Source organism: Colobus angolensis, unplaced genomic scaffold, assembly GCF_000951035.1.
Source record: "Colobus angolensis palliatus isolate OR3802 unplaced genomic scaffold, Cang.pa_1.0 Scaffold622, whole genome shotgun sequence".
NCBI classification, from domain to species: domain Eukaryota; kingdom Metazoa; phylum Chordata; class Mammalia; order Primates; family Cercopithecidae; genus Colobus; species Colobus angolensis.
The window spans coordinates 244171-259638 of NW_012119844.1; positions in this window are offsets into that span (position 1 = coordinate 244171).

The following is a 15468-nucleotide window of genomic DNA, read 5'->3' on the forward strand; positions in this document are numbered from 1 at the left end:
AATGTCTTAATGTCCAAGATAGAGTAGTCCATTTAATATTATCATAGCCATTCTGTACACAACAGAATACAATTCAAGAAAACATTTTTTGATAATAAATTTTCTAGAAGGACCTCAAGTAGGATTCATAGCTTCAGCAAATCTCAACAATCTTTCATCTTCACCTACTGAAAATAGTTCACAGTCTAGAGTAGGGACTGTCAAACTACTGCCTAAAGGCCAAATCTATCCTTTTTTAAATTTTTTATTTTGAAACAGGGTCTTGCTCTGATGTCCAGGTTGGAGTACAGTGGCACGGTCACGGCCCACTGCAGCCTTAAACTCCTGGACTCAAGCAGCCCTCCCACTTCAACCTCCCTAGTAGCTGGGACCACAGGTGCATGCCACTGATATGGGAGGGGGGCAGAGAAGTGCTGGGTAGAGAAGGGCGTGGTCCCTGGCTAGGGTTCCAACCCTGGGCCTGTGCCCACCGACCTAGGTGAGGACAGGCATTTCTGTTTTTGTGCCCAAATGTTGTCTTTCCCTAGACCACCCTGGCCGGCCACACCCCATCCTGTGCCTATGAAAACCCCCGAGACCCTAGCGGGCAGGCACACAAGCGGCTGGATGTCAAGAGGAACACATCTGTTGAAGAGCACACCAACAGGCACTGGCAGACGCCGGCAGGCCACTGACCAGCGGAAGGATGTGCAGTTTGGCCATGGTGATCAGAGGAGAGTCGGGTCTGCTGAGCAGCCCGACTCCAGGGGAAAACCACTTTACCATTCCCCTTCCGGCTCCCCATCCATCTGCTGAGAGCTACTTCCACCATTCAATAAAACCTTGCATGCACTCTCCAAGCCCACGTATGATCTGATTTTTCCCGTATACTCAGGCAAGAACTCCAGGATACAGAAAGCCCTTTATCCTTGCCATAAGGCAGAGGGTCTAATTGAGCTGATAAACGCAAGCCGCCTACAGACAACAAAACTAAAAGAGGACACGGTAACACACACCCACTGGGGCTTCAGAAGCTGTAAACATTCACCACTAGACGCTGCCGTGGGGTTGGAGCCCCACAACCTGCCCGACTGTAAGCTCCCCTAGAGGTTTGAGCAGTGGGGCACTGAAGAAGTGAGCCACTCCCCTGTCGCATGCCCTGCGAGGGGAACAAGGGAACTTTTCCCGCTTCACCACTATGCCTGGCTAATTAAATAATATATATTTTTGTAGAGACGGGGTCTCATTATGTTGCCCAGGCTGGTCTCACAATGATTCTCCCGCCTCAGCCTCTCAAAGTGTTGAGATTACAGGCATGAGCCACAGCTCCTGGCTGAGCCTGTTTTGTAAGTAAAGTTTTATTGGAACATAGCCGTGCTAATTTGTTGCATATTATCTGCGGCACCTTTATATTACAACAGAGTTGGGTAGTTGTGATAAAGACCTTATGACCTGCAAAGCCTAGGATATTTAGTCTCTGGCCCTTAACAAAAAATTTGCCAACTCCTGGTCTATAGTAATAAGATCAATAAGCTTTTTCTTTAAACTTTTAGCTTCCCTAGACATAACTATAAGGAATTCTCAAAGCCTTTTTCTGAAATTTATTATTTTTAAGTTTGATAAGTGAGAATAAAGTGTGGTTTGATACCTCATTTTGCTCTAACACTTTATTTGACTCTTTTCGTGTTTTATATTTATCATATCTAAATTGAAAATGGTTTATCAAGGATGTATTTATTTATTTATTTATTTATTTGAAAGGGGTCTTGCTCTGTCACCCAGACTGGAGTGCGGTGGCGTGATGTCAGCTCACTGCAACCTCTGCCTTCTGGGTTCAAGCGACTCTCATGCCTCAGCCTCCAGAGTGGCTGGGATTACAGGCATGCGCCACCAAGCCTGGCTAACTTTTGTATTTTTGCAGACATGGGGTTCCACCATGTTGGCCAGGCTGGTTTGGAATTCCTGACCTCAAGTGATCCGCCTGCCTCAGCCTTCCAAAGTTCTGGGATTATAGGCATGAGCCACTGCACCTGGCCTCCAGGATTTTGAGATTCTTTGAGCAGGATTTTTGAGTTTTCCCTACTTGTGAAATTTTAAGGTGGCAAAGCTAAAATTCTGCTTTAAGTTTACCCTTGCAAGATGTGAAGATTTTCCTAATAATACTTTTTCTTGTTAGACTTATGGCCTAAGTGGAATTAAGAAACACAAAATTAAATATAGTTGTTTATTTTAGGGTTTGTTGCTGCAGCATAACATAGTAAAAGCTGAGCAATGCAGGTTGTTAATAATTGGTTTTCTATGTCAATAGTATTAAAAATCATAATTATTGCAGCATTTTACTCTTCAGTACTGAGTATACTGAACCAATGAATAACATTTTTTAATTCAAGTGATGGATATAAACATAGAAAGCTCATAAAGAAAAATTTCACTCCAAGTTATTTTTAGAATGCTTATGTATATTCAAAAGTAAATATTAAAGTATTTTCAATTCATCCAAGTGGCATACCTTATTCATATTACAGACATTGTTTCACTAATTAAATATGATAGTACCTACTCAATCATATGACAACTGGTTGTACAACTTTCAGGGATGCCAGAAATGATGTTGAAGTAGGCATCTGGCTAATTGGATTTCTAAAGGCAAGGCTGAGGGGGAAACTAAATCCCAGATCCCAAGGCCAGGTCTTTTAGACCATGCTGAGTGAAATAATAGAGATGCACTAAACTTTGGTGATCTCTATTATTTAACTCAGCATGGTCTAAAATTGGTCAATACCCTTAGCATTCTCTTGAATAGTATCAGGACGTTTGAAAGCTTTAATGATCATTACCCCACTCCCGACTTGCGTGTCATTTTTTTCCTGGTATTTTGGTTCTCTGTTGATGTTATTTAAGCACATAAAAAGATATTTTTGTCGTTTATTAGAGGCAGTATTTCTTTAGATAACTGGATGCTTACTTTTTAATTTTTTTTAATTAAATTTTATTTTTTTGCTCACCATTGCCTGGTAACATTTCAGGCCTTTCTTTTGGAACAATTTGTCTTTTTCCATAAGTATAGTTTTTAGTAATTTCTTTGGAGAGTCTCAGTTTGTGGAAAACACTTGGGTTTTGTCTGAAAAATATCTTGATTTTCCTCTTATTTGGAGATGATAGTTTCATAGAGTATGTACTTCTAGGCTGACAGTTGTTTTTAATCAGCACTTTGAGAATGGTACTTATTTTCTGGCTTCCACTGTTACTGTTAAGAAGTCCATCATCAGTCCACCAGTCACTTCTTTTAGGCAGTCTGTCCTCTTTCTAATGTTCTAAATTTGACTTCGATGTGTCTAGTTGTGGATTTCTTTTTATTCTTCCTGATTGGAATTGTTGGTATTTGAGTCACAGTCCAGGCAGGAAAAAGAAACCATGCTAGGTATTTTAAAATATTTTTGTATTTTATATAAAATTTTTATATAGAGGATTTTGTAAGGAAATTAGCTACACATATGTCAAAAGGTTGAAAGAGGAACAAAGGTGAGGTAGCCCAGAGATTAGAAAACACAGAAAGTAGCTATCACATCTCTAGGGCTCAAGGAATCAAAGAGAGTATGTTGCATTACCAGAATCTAGAAGGGAAGAGGAGGGACCACCATCTCCTCAATGGTTGGGCTACTGGGGCTGAATAGTTGGAGGAAGTGCTATTGCTGAGAGCTTAGAGCCAGAAGGAAAAGAGCAAAAAAGAGAGGGGGAAGAACTACTGCTATTCCCCTTTCCTACCTTATGATCACTGACCAGTGCCTATTATTGGTGAAACCTTGGGGGAAGTCAGCCACTAACAGAGCCTGGAAAAGTGCTTTGAAGACATCCCATCCTATCATTATTTTGCAAGAAATAGAAGGATGGATGTGGAGTTGAAAGCTAGATAAATAACCAGTGCAGTTTAGCTTCTGAATTTTAGGATTTGTTGTCTGCATCACGTATGGTAAAATTTCTGCCATTTTCTTTTTCTTTTTCAGAGACAGGGTCTAACATTGTCACCCAGTCTGGAGTGGTGCAATCATAGCTCACTGTAGCCTCAAACTCCTGGGTTCAAGCAATCCTCCTATCTTGGCCTCCTGAATAGCTAGAAGTACAGGCACATGCCACCATCCCTGGCTAGTTTTTTAAAAATAAATTTTTTTTTTTTTTTAGAGACAGGGTCTTGCTATGTTGCCCGGCCTGGTCTCAAGTGATCCTCCTACCTTGGCCTCCCAAAGTACTGGGATTACAGATGTGAGCCACCATGCCCAGCTATCATTCTCTTGGAATATTCTCACTTACTTGTTCTTTAATTTCATTTTGAAAGTCCAGTTAGATATAAGAGCTTCTCTATTTTCTGTGTCTTTTGCCCTCTCTTTGGAATTTCCATGTCTTTGCTGCATTCTGAGTAATTTCTTGAAATCTATCTTTCAGTTTCTTAATTCTCACTTCAATTGTGTCTCATCTGCTGTTTTAACCAGGCTATTGATTTCTTTTTTTTTTGAGACAGAGTCTCACTCTGTCGCCCAGGCTGGAGTACAGTGGCGCCATCTTGGTTCACTGCAACCTCTGCCTCCCGGGTTAAAGCAATTCTCCTGTCTCAGCCTCCCTAGTAGTTGGGACTACAGGCTTGTGCCACCATGCCCGGCTAAATTTTTGTATTTTTAGTAGAGATGGCATTTCGCCATGTTGGCCAGGCTGGTCTCAAACTCCTGACCTCAAGTGATCTGCCTGCCTCAGCCTGCCGAAGTGCTGGGATTACAGGCATGAGCGACTGCGCCCGGCCACCCGGCTATTGATTTGTAATTTCAACTATTTTATTTTTCATTTCTAGAAATTATATTTGGTTTCATTTCACTTGATCTTAGCCAAAAGGTTGAGAAGAAATATTGTTTTCATTTCAGAAATGATTTGCTATTTTAAAAAACCCTCTTGTTCCTCAGTCATATTTTCGATTCTATATATTAAACATCTTATTATATGTTGTGTATCTGATAATTCCAGAGTCTGTAGTATCTGCAGGTATGGTTCTTTGTTTCTGCTAACTGTTGCTCATAGTGACTTATGTTTTTTTCTTTTCCATTGTGAACTTATGTTTATTGGACCCTCATGTGGTGGTGCAAGCACTTGATGCCTGGGCTTGAGGTAAGTTCCTCCAGAGATGATGACTGTTTGCTTTTGCCAAATACTTAGGGGCCTCACTAACCTGAGGTCACTTAAAGTAAATCATTCATGTGAGCTTTCTTTTTAGGTCACAGTTTTAGGTTCAGGATCAGAAGCGTGGTATACAGTTGTGACAGGCTGCTTCTGAAATGGCTCCTCGTGATCCTTGCTTCTTGTTATTCATGCCTTATGTAATCCACTCTCTGTGTGTGTGGACTGGACCAAGTGATATGCTTCTACCCAATAGAATATGGCAAAAATGATAGGCTATTACTTCTGTGATTTGGTTATAAAAGACTGTGACTTCTCTCTTGCTTGCTCTCTCTCTCTGGCTTTCCTCGCTTGCTCTGATGAAGCAAGCTACTATGTTGTGAGCTGTTTTCTAGAGAGGCCCATGTGGCAAGGACCTGAAGGCGGCCTCTGGCCAACAGCCAGTGACAAACTGAGGCCCCTAGACCAATAGCCTGTGGTAAACTGAATCCTGCTCACAACCACATGAGTGAACTCAGAGGCAGGTCCTTCCCCAATTGAGCCTTGGGATGACTGCCACTGCAGCCAACACCTTTACTTCCACCTTGTGAGAGGCCCTGAGCCAGAAGACCCAGCTATGCTGCGCAGATTCCTGACCCACAGAAATGGTAAGATCATAAATGTTGTTATTTCAAGCTGCTAAGTTTTGGGAGTAATTTGTTTTTCAACAGTGGATAACTAATACACCAATTGAGAGTGGCAATAATCCCACTCTATTCTGTATGGGCTTAGCCGTATCTGCATCACTGTTTCCAGTTATGGCCATTATTCCTTAAGAGGAATACTGAATACTGAGACAAACCAGAAGGTACCCCAAAGAAGCCTGTTGAAGTGGGGAGGGATGGTAAAAGATCTGGGAAATATGTCATATGAAGAACAGGTGAAAGAATTGGGTGTGTTATACCTGAGAAATTGATCTATAATATTTTTTCAAATTTTTAAAAAGATAATGGAATAGAAGTTGGAACTAGGAGCAATAGAAATCACTAAGACTTTGAGACTCCAAACCTCCTGGATCCCAGTTCATAAACAGAAGATTTCATGGGAGACTTTTCTCTCCTCCATCTGAGGCCAAGAGAAGCAAATTTCTTTAAGGTTGGCTCCAGGGTGGTTGGTTTGTTCTGGTTCACCCTCTGAGGGTCCAGTTTCTAAGACTCTGGGCTTTATCTTCTGTCCCCAAAGATGGCCTGTTACAGCAGCAGCTCTGGAGCGCCTAAGATCAGCAGATGACATCAGGGAAGCCACCAGCTTTAGAGCTCTCTTACCTCTCTGGATTTGTGTTTTTTCATCTTGTATTATTATTATTATTATTATTTTTACCTCTAAGGATTTCCCTTACTTTCTACTATAGCAACTATGCATTTGTGAAATATTTTAAGTATGTTATTCTATATTTTGGGTATATTTGTACTAGGAGGGTTTTTTCAGGATGGCTAATAGGCTATATTGCTGGGAATGGAAGTCCCTATGAACTTGTTTTTTAAAAATTTTGGTAACATTTACATAACATAAAAATTCACATTTTAACCATTTTTAGGTGTACAATTCAGTGGCATGTATATATATTTACAACATTGTATAACAGTTACCATTATATATTTCCATAACTTTTTCATCTTCCCAAATATACATTTTTTACCCATTAAACAATAACTCCCTATTTTGCTTCCTCTCTAGCCCCTGATAACTTCCTATGGACCTGTTTTAAAGGGAAAAGTCATTGCAGATCTTTGAGAACATATTTGCAGAACCCCAGATATTCTTAGACCCTAAATTGAGAAAAAATGGTCAAAGACCATATATGTTTATTTTTTGAGACAAGGTCTCTGGCATCTAGGTTGGAGTGCAATGGCATGGTTATAGCTCACTGAAGCCTTGACCTCCCAGGCTCAAGTGATCCTCCTGCCTCAGTCTCCCAAGTAGCTGGGACCACAGGTGCACACCATGACACATGGCTAATTTTTAAACTTTTCGTGGAGATGGAGTCTCACTGTGTTGCACAGGCTGGTCTAAAACTCCTAGCCTCAAGCGATCCTCCCACCCTAGCCTCCCGAACTGCTGGGATTACGGACATGAGCCACCATGCCTGGCCCAAAGATTATACATTTAACACTGTAGAATTACACCAGGAAAGTGCTGTTGATAACTGATGTGCTCTGGGCCCATAACCAGTGCCTTTTAAAGTTGAAAAGTGCTGCCAATATTCATATTTAAGAAATTGCAATATGTTTCTTCCAACCATTCTCCAGATGCCATGCTGCTTCCTAATTTTACCTTTACAATTTTCAGCAAAAAACAAATTCATTAAAAAAAAAAAAATCCTGCAGGAAATACCTGGTATAGGCTGGTAGATATTGCTAAGAAGAGTAAGACAACAGCTTACTACTACATTTTAGGTGAGGGGTCGGTCAATTGTTTATACTGGTACACAGTCACTAAAAAGAAATAATCACTCAGTGGTATCTTTTCTCTAGGAAAGTTCAATTAACTTTATAACTGAGGATATGTGAGGGAACAAGATACGTTACTGGCTGAGCATTCTTTCATTCTCTCCCCATAACTATCTAGTAAAGAGAATTTTGTCTTTGCTATTCTATTCTGCATCTTTTATGAGGCAGAATTGGGAAAATGAGATGGACTTAGAAAGAGATGGACCTGAAAGGGGGTGGGTAAGAGGAAAAGATTTAGTAAAAAGCCAAGTCAAGCCTGGGATTAAAATTGAAAGAAAGGAGAGATGAAAGAAAAAGTACTTGCTGGATGCCACAGTGAGTTTTGGGGTTTGGTCAGTGAGGGTTACTGTAGCAGAATTGGGGAGGAGAGAAAAACTGGCTTTAGGATGGGTGTTGTCAATTATGATTTGGATGGCCTTTGATGTTCTTTGTTGTTTTCACTTTTTTCTTTTCATTTGAAGTGTTGCTCACGTACAGTCAGGCACACAGTCCTAAGGGCTGAGCTCAATAAATTTTTATGTGTCTACACCTGTGTCACCACCACCCAGATCAAAATACAGAATATACCAGCACCTCACATGTCTTCTTCCTCATCCCCTTCCCAGTCAACCATCTGCCCCCACCCACCCCACCAAGAAATAATCACTTTTCTGGTTTCTAGCACCATAGATTAGTTTTTGTCTGTTTTTTAACCTCATAAAAATGGAATCATATGCCAGGCACAGTGGCTCACGCCTGTAATCCGAGCACTTTGGGAGGCCGAGGCAGGCAGATTACTTGAGGTCAGGAGTTCAAGACCAGCCTGGCCAACATGGTGAAACCCCATCTCTACTAAAAATACAAAAATTAGCTGGGCATGGTGGTGGGCACCTGTAGCCCCAGCTACTTGGGAGGCTGAGGCAGGAGAATTACTTGAACCCCGGAGGCAGAGGTTGCAGTGAGCTGAGATCATACCACTGCACTCCAGCCTGGGCAACAGAGCGAGACTCCATCCAAAAAAAAAAAGGAAAACAGAAATGATACAGGAATGATACAATATGCACTCTTTTGTGTCTAATTTCTAAAGTTTTTTTTTTTTTTTTTCTGAGACAGGGTCTCCCTTTGTTGCCCAGGCTGGCGTGCGGTGGTGTGAACATGGCTCACTGCAGCCTCAACCTCCTAGGCACAAGTGATCCTCCCACCTCAGCCTCCTGAATAGCTGGGACCACAGGCATGTGCTACCACACCCGGCTAATTATTTTATTTTTTGTAGAGGCGGAGTCTCACCATGTTACCTGGGCTCATCTTGAACTGGGCTCAAGCAATCCTTCTGCCTCAGCCTCCCAAAGTGCTGGGATTACAGGCATGAGCTGCCGCACCTGGCTTTAATTTGATTTCTTTCACTCAACATTGCATCTATAAGATTGATCGATATTGTTTTATGTATCAAAATAAGTTTTTAAAATCACTGCGTAGTATTTCATAAATCATTCATCTGTTCTATAGTTGATGGATATTTGTGTGTTGTAGCATTTGGTTATGAATAACAGTGCTATTAACATTCTTGTCTATATGTGCTGGTGGATGGACGTAAAGCACTCATTTATGTTGAGTGTCTGTTCAGGTGTGGAATTACTGGGTCACAGAGTGGACATATCTGTATCTCTATTATTTCCTGTCAGGCAGTTGCAATAGTCTCAGTGAGAGGTAGTATTGAAGGAGGTGAGAAGTAGTTGGATTTGGGAGTTCTTTGGAGGGGTAGAGCCAATAAAACTTGTTTTTAAACATTGTGATCCTAGAATGTTCCTTGGGTAGATTTCTTTTCCCTTCCCTTCCCTTCCCTTCCCTTCCCTTCCCTTACCCTTCCCTTCCCTTTCTTTCTGTTTTTTTAGACAGGGTCTTGCTCTGTCATGCAGGCAGTGGTATGATCTCAGCTCACTGCAGCCTCTGCCTCCTGGGCTCAAGTGATCCTCCCACCTCAATCTTCCAAGTAGTTGGAACTACAGGAGTGAGCCACCATGCCTGCTAATTTTTAAAATTTTTCGTAGAGACAGAGTTTCGCCATGTTACCCAGGCTGGCCTTGAACTCTTGGGCTCAAGCGATTCACCAGCCTCAGCCTCTCAAAGTGCTGGGATTACAAGCATGAGCTACTGCACCTGGCCTCTGAGGTAGATTTCATGTGTATGTGTGTGTGTGTGTGTGTTTTAATTTTTAAAATGTAACTGGCAGTACAGTTTTGTTGTTAGACATACAGGCTCTAGAGCTGGATGGCCTGGTTTCAAATTGCAACTCTACTACATATTGGTTGTGTAATCTTGCAAGTTACTTCATTTCTCATTTGTAAAATGTTGATAATATTAGCAGGTGTTTCTTGTAAGGAATAAATGCGATACCTTCTGTAAAACACTTCTCATAGTGCATGGAATATGGATTTTTAATTGGTTCAATTTCGAGCAAGAACATACTCTCTTGATATGATAATGAGGATTGTCAAAACAAAATAACAGAAAAGAAAAATTTACATTTATTTTCTAATATTATCTGATAAGTAAAATAATTTGCAGAAAGCTAATTTTATTTTATTTTTTATTTTTGAGACAGAGTCTCACTCACTCTGTTGCCCAGGCTGGAGTGCAGTGGCGTGATCTTGGCTCACTGCAACCTCCGCCTCCCAGGTTCAAGTGATTCTTCTGCCTCAATCTCCTGAGTAGCTGGAATTACAGGCACGTGCCACCACGCCTGGCTAATTTTTGTATTTTTTTAGTAGAGATGGGGTTTTGCCATGTTTGCCAGGCTGGTCTTGAACTCCTGACCTCAGTTGATCCACCTGCCTAGGTCTCCCAAAGTGCTGGGATTACAGGTACTAGCCACTGTGTCCGGCCGAAGCTAATTTTAAAAATTTGATTTTTATTACTTTTACATAAAGCATAAATTGTGTCAACAGTTATTCTGATAGATCACTTGAAAAATGTAGCTTGTACCTTGTCTTAGTCTTTTTTTGTTCTGCTATAACAGAATTTCACAGACTGGGTAATTTACAAAGAACAGAAATTTACTTTCTTACAGTTCTAGGGGCTGGAAATCAAGATGCCAGCATCTGGTGAGGACCTTCTTGTTATGTCCTCACACGATGGAAGATGAAAGGGCAAGAGAGCAAGAGGGGACCGAACTCACCCTTTTAATGGCATTAATCCCACCCATGAGGGTGGAGCCCTTATGGCCTAATCACCACCCCAAATTCCCACCTCCCAACACTGCCACAATGGCAACCAAATTTCAACATGAGTTTTGGAGGGGAAAAAGCATTCAAACCTTAGCATACCTTCTGTGCGAATTCTGCACAATATTTAAAATGGGCATTTTATTCATTTGGATTTAATGGATGATATATTTTGGCTATTTTTCCTCTCCAAATCTGATGTTGAAATTTGATTTTCAATGTTAGAAATGGGGCCTGGTGGGAGGTGTTTGGATCATAGGGGTGGATCCCTCATGAACGGCTTGGTGTTGTCTTATCAATAATGAGTAAGTTCTCACTTTATTAGTTCATGCAAGAGCTGATTGTTTAAAAGAGTGTGGGTACCCCTCTTGTCTCTCTGTTGCTTTCTCTCTTGCCATGTGACACATCTGCTCCCCTTTCACCTTCCACCATGAGTGGAAGATTCCTGAGGTTTTTACTAGAAGCAGATGTCAATGCCATGCTTCTTGTACAGTGTGCAGCATTGTGAGCCCAATAAATCTCTTTTCCTTATAAATTACTCAGCCTCAGGCATTCCTTTATAACAACACAAAATGGATAAGACAATGGGTTTTAGTAAGAATTGCAGACGAGATAGCAGCTCTACTTGGTACTTAAAATTTTTCATCTACTTCTTTAGTTATCAGAGACACAGTTAAAAACTGCTGAATTATTATTCGTTCAGCTAAAAAACTGCCAAAGTTCAAATGCTGTGATATTGGCTTACAGCATATTGACAGGCCAAAGCAAATGATAATACAAGTTTTAAAATGTTTTCAGAGCTCAGCAAAATTTTGGCCAAAGAAATTTTCCATGCAGGAAACATGATGTAAACATCTATTTTTTCTTACCCTTTCAGAAAATGAAATTGTCCACTATATAATAATACATAATTTCAACAAAATCTTCTGCATACAATTAGCTATAAAAAGAACTAACTCCCAAAAGGCAATCACTTGTAGCAAAAGCATTTTATCTTTGTAGATGCCAAGAAAGGTTTCATTCTTTTGAAAAATAGTCTAAGATTATTTCCCAGCAAAATATAAACAGAATCCTTGAATGATATAACGATCCAAGCTTATTATTTTCTATTGCAGTGAGTCTTAAGCACAGATGCACATTAGAATTACTAGATGCAAGCCTGGAATTCTAAGGCTGGAGCGTGGACATGTTTATGTTTACATACTTCCTAGACTTCGATAGGTCTTCTATTTTGGGCCACATGGCAGAATGAATAATCTGAAAACCATTCTGCTACAGAACACCTAGAAGTACTGGATAAAATAAGGGAAATATCCTTTTAAACGCATAGTTCGAAATGTAAGGGAAATTGTTTAGGGACAAAATGAGAGCTGGAGTTACAATTCCACGTTAATAAGCAGGTGCTGATACCTTGTTTCCCTTGGCAGTGGAAGAGAGTGCAGCAGGTCTTTGAATATCATTGTTTCATTCTTTTACTATAATAACATTGATGAAAGAAAAAAATGGATTCTGGGCTGAGTCACCATCTATGTGGAGTCTGCTTGTCCTCTCTATGTCTGTATGGGGTTTCTCTGGGTGCTTCCCACATCCCAAAGCTGTGCATGTCAAGTTTATTGGTGTGTCTAAACGGTACCAGTCTGAGTGAGTGTGATGTGTGTGAGTGGCCCTGTGATGGAATGGCGTCCTGGCCAGGACTGGTTTCCACCTGGTGCACTAAGCTGCTGGGACATGCTCCAGCCACCTATGATCCTGAACTGGAATCACTGGGTAAATGATTATCTTATTTTATTAATCTTTCTTAAATGTTTGTGTAGCTCACACATATTCCAGTGTTTCATATTAGAAGTGCTTTGGTCTATTTAGAAGTTTGATGATGTTTTTGTGACTAGAAATATGCTGTAGGAACTTAATTGTATGTCAATTAGCCTATGGAAAAATTGATTTCATTATACTACATTGTTTTTGCTTAGAGACATGGTTTTCAAGAACCTAAGGACGATGTTAAGTGAGGACACACTGTACTCTGATTTTCGTAAACAAGGAGCTTGGGTTTTAATAGCTTTGGGGGTCAGGAGACAAGGTTGTAGAAAGACAAGATGGGGAATTGAAACTAAGAATCTTGTTTAGACTTGGAAGTCTGGAAGGGCTACAGCTAAGGAGAAAGAAAATTCATCCATCAGTTGAGGTAGAAAACAAAGAAATTTGTCTGCCTTTGCCTGAGCTCTGAGTGAAAAAAACATATCCCTATGAGAATTAATAATCACTACCTTTTCTCAGGTGGGTTGTAGTCTGAATTTATATTACCTGTGTGGTCTGGCAGTCCTGAGATATTAGTATAAAAAATAGTTGACATACTCCTAGTTGAGATATTAATATAAAAAATGGTCCTAGGCTGGGACATTTTTAGGGCTCCTGGCAAAAGCAAATGCAGGACTTCTCTTGAGGGACACACTCAAGCCAGATGAAACTATGGTTGCATGGGGACATGTGAGTGGTGTTAAGCAGAGGCCAGAGGCTCTTGGGGTGAGAGGTGAATGAAAACAGGGTAGACTGCCTGGCCTCAGGCAATCACTCCTGCCCCTACCAACCCACCAGGCTGATGGAATGCCACCTATGAGGACCTCCTTCTCCAAGTGCTACACTCTCTGAGGGTTCAAAGGTATTTTCCTGCTTTGGGAATTTGTTTGATGGGATGAGAACAAACAGGAGTGATTAACTCTGGTTTCTGTGGTGCTCAGACCTAGGACTCCTTTTTACTCTCCTTGTACTTTGGAGTTGACTCAGATCAGGCACTGACCTGGCCTTCAGCCATTACCTGTAGATATTATGAGGCAAAGAAGCCAGTACCTCCATGGGAATGTGAGTTCATAGGCCCAAATAACCAGGCATCTGAAGAGGACAGATGCCTCAAAAGAAAAAGAAGAAACTGGAAACCATGTACCAACTGTGGTAGAAATAGTAATAAACAAACCAGGAATTTTAAATAAATATGAGAGAACTTCTTCTGGTTAGGATGTAAAAAAATGCAAGAGGCTGTTATTCTCACCCTACCAGGTGATTCTGAAGCAACCCCCACCCCATTGAAAACTGCTACTGCGTTCCAATAACCTGGATAGCAATAAATGCATATGGATAAATGTACACAGGCTAAGTTTGACAAGAATGGTGGTCTATGGTGAAATTATTTACATGGCTTGTGCTTACATTTTATTGAGTGTGTATAATTTTATCTTGAAACTGCTTAGACAATTAAGGATTAGTTGGGGGAGATATAAAGGTGAATACAACAGTGACACAATGATTTATTACCTTGTGGTTCATTGGAAGACCATAGCTGTTCAAATAGTTGTGAAATTTTCCTTAATCCCTTGTCTTTGAGGTATAACTCTAAAATTGGTGTGCCAGCAGTGTAATAATACAATCAACTTTATAAGAAGAACCAGCCAAATTTTAATTTAGCACTATTTACTTGCTGATTTGTTTACAAATTGTATTGCCTATCCAGCCTTTCTGTATTGAAACATTCCACAAGCAAAGACCCCATGGCCTTGATGCAGGCAATTGCCTACAGAGGCCTCTTGGAAACCCTAGTATCAGTCAGAAACAAGGATTGGCCAGCAGCAAAGCCCTAGAAAAAAGCAGAGTGAGCTAAGTAGTGGGTAGTGCCCTTCTACACACTGTGCTGGGGAGAGGATCCCCTTAAATCTTGATAAGTATCCAAAATATCTTGACTCTTCAAACCCTGCAGTTATGTCAGATTAATAAACATGACTCCGTTTTAACATTCAAGTCCTCTTTCTTTGCTCTAACTCCATAAACCTCAAACTATCTTGGGATGGGTATCCCCTATAGCATGTCTAAAGGAAAAAAATTTACTGGTTAAACAGATAAGCATAAAAATGTCTGCATGATAGTTATATTTTGCAATAAAAAATTAATCATGAAGCATATTGGGATGTTTTAGTCCCTTGTGGGTTAGTGTGAATCAGGCTCTCTGAGATAAAGCTCATAGATTTTGGCAAATGAGAGCCAGACTTAGAGCAGGGTAAATTTATTAAGGTAAACTCTATTAGGGTAGTAGCATCCTGCTAGCCCTTCTTGGCTGTGTGCCTGCCTTCCCACATCTACACTGTATATGGGAAATGTTCTGTATTAGTTCATTCTCACATGGCTATAAAGAAATACCTGGGACCAGGTAATTTATAAAGAAAAGATGTTGACTTGGAACCAACGCAAATATCCATCAATGATAGACTGGATAAAGAAAATGTGGCACATATACACCATGGAATACTATGCAGCCATAAAAAAAGATGAGTTCATGTCCTTTGCAGGGACATGGATGAAGCTGGAAATCATCATTCTCAGCAAACTAACACAGGATCAGAAAACCAAACACCACATGCTCTCATTCATAAGTGAGAGCTGAACAATGAGAACACATGGACACAGGGAGGGGAACATCACACACCGGGGCCTGTAAGGGGGTGGGGGTTTAGGGGAGGGAGAGCATTAGGACAAATACCTAATGCATGCAGGGCTTAAAACCTAGATGATGGGTTGATAGGTGCAGCAAACCACCATGACACATGTATACCTATGTAACAAACCTGCACGTTCTGCACATGTATCCCAGAACT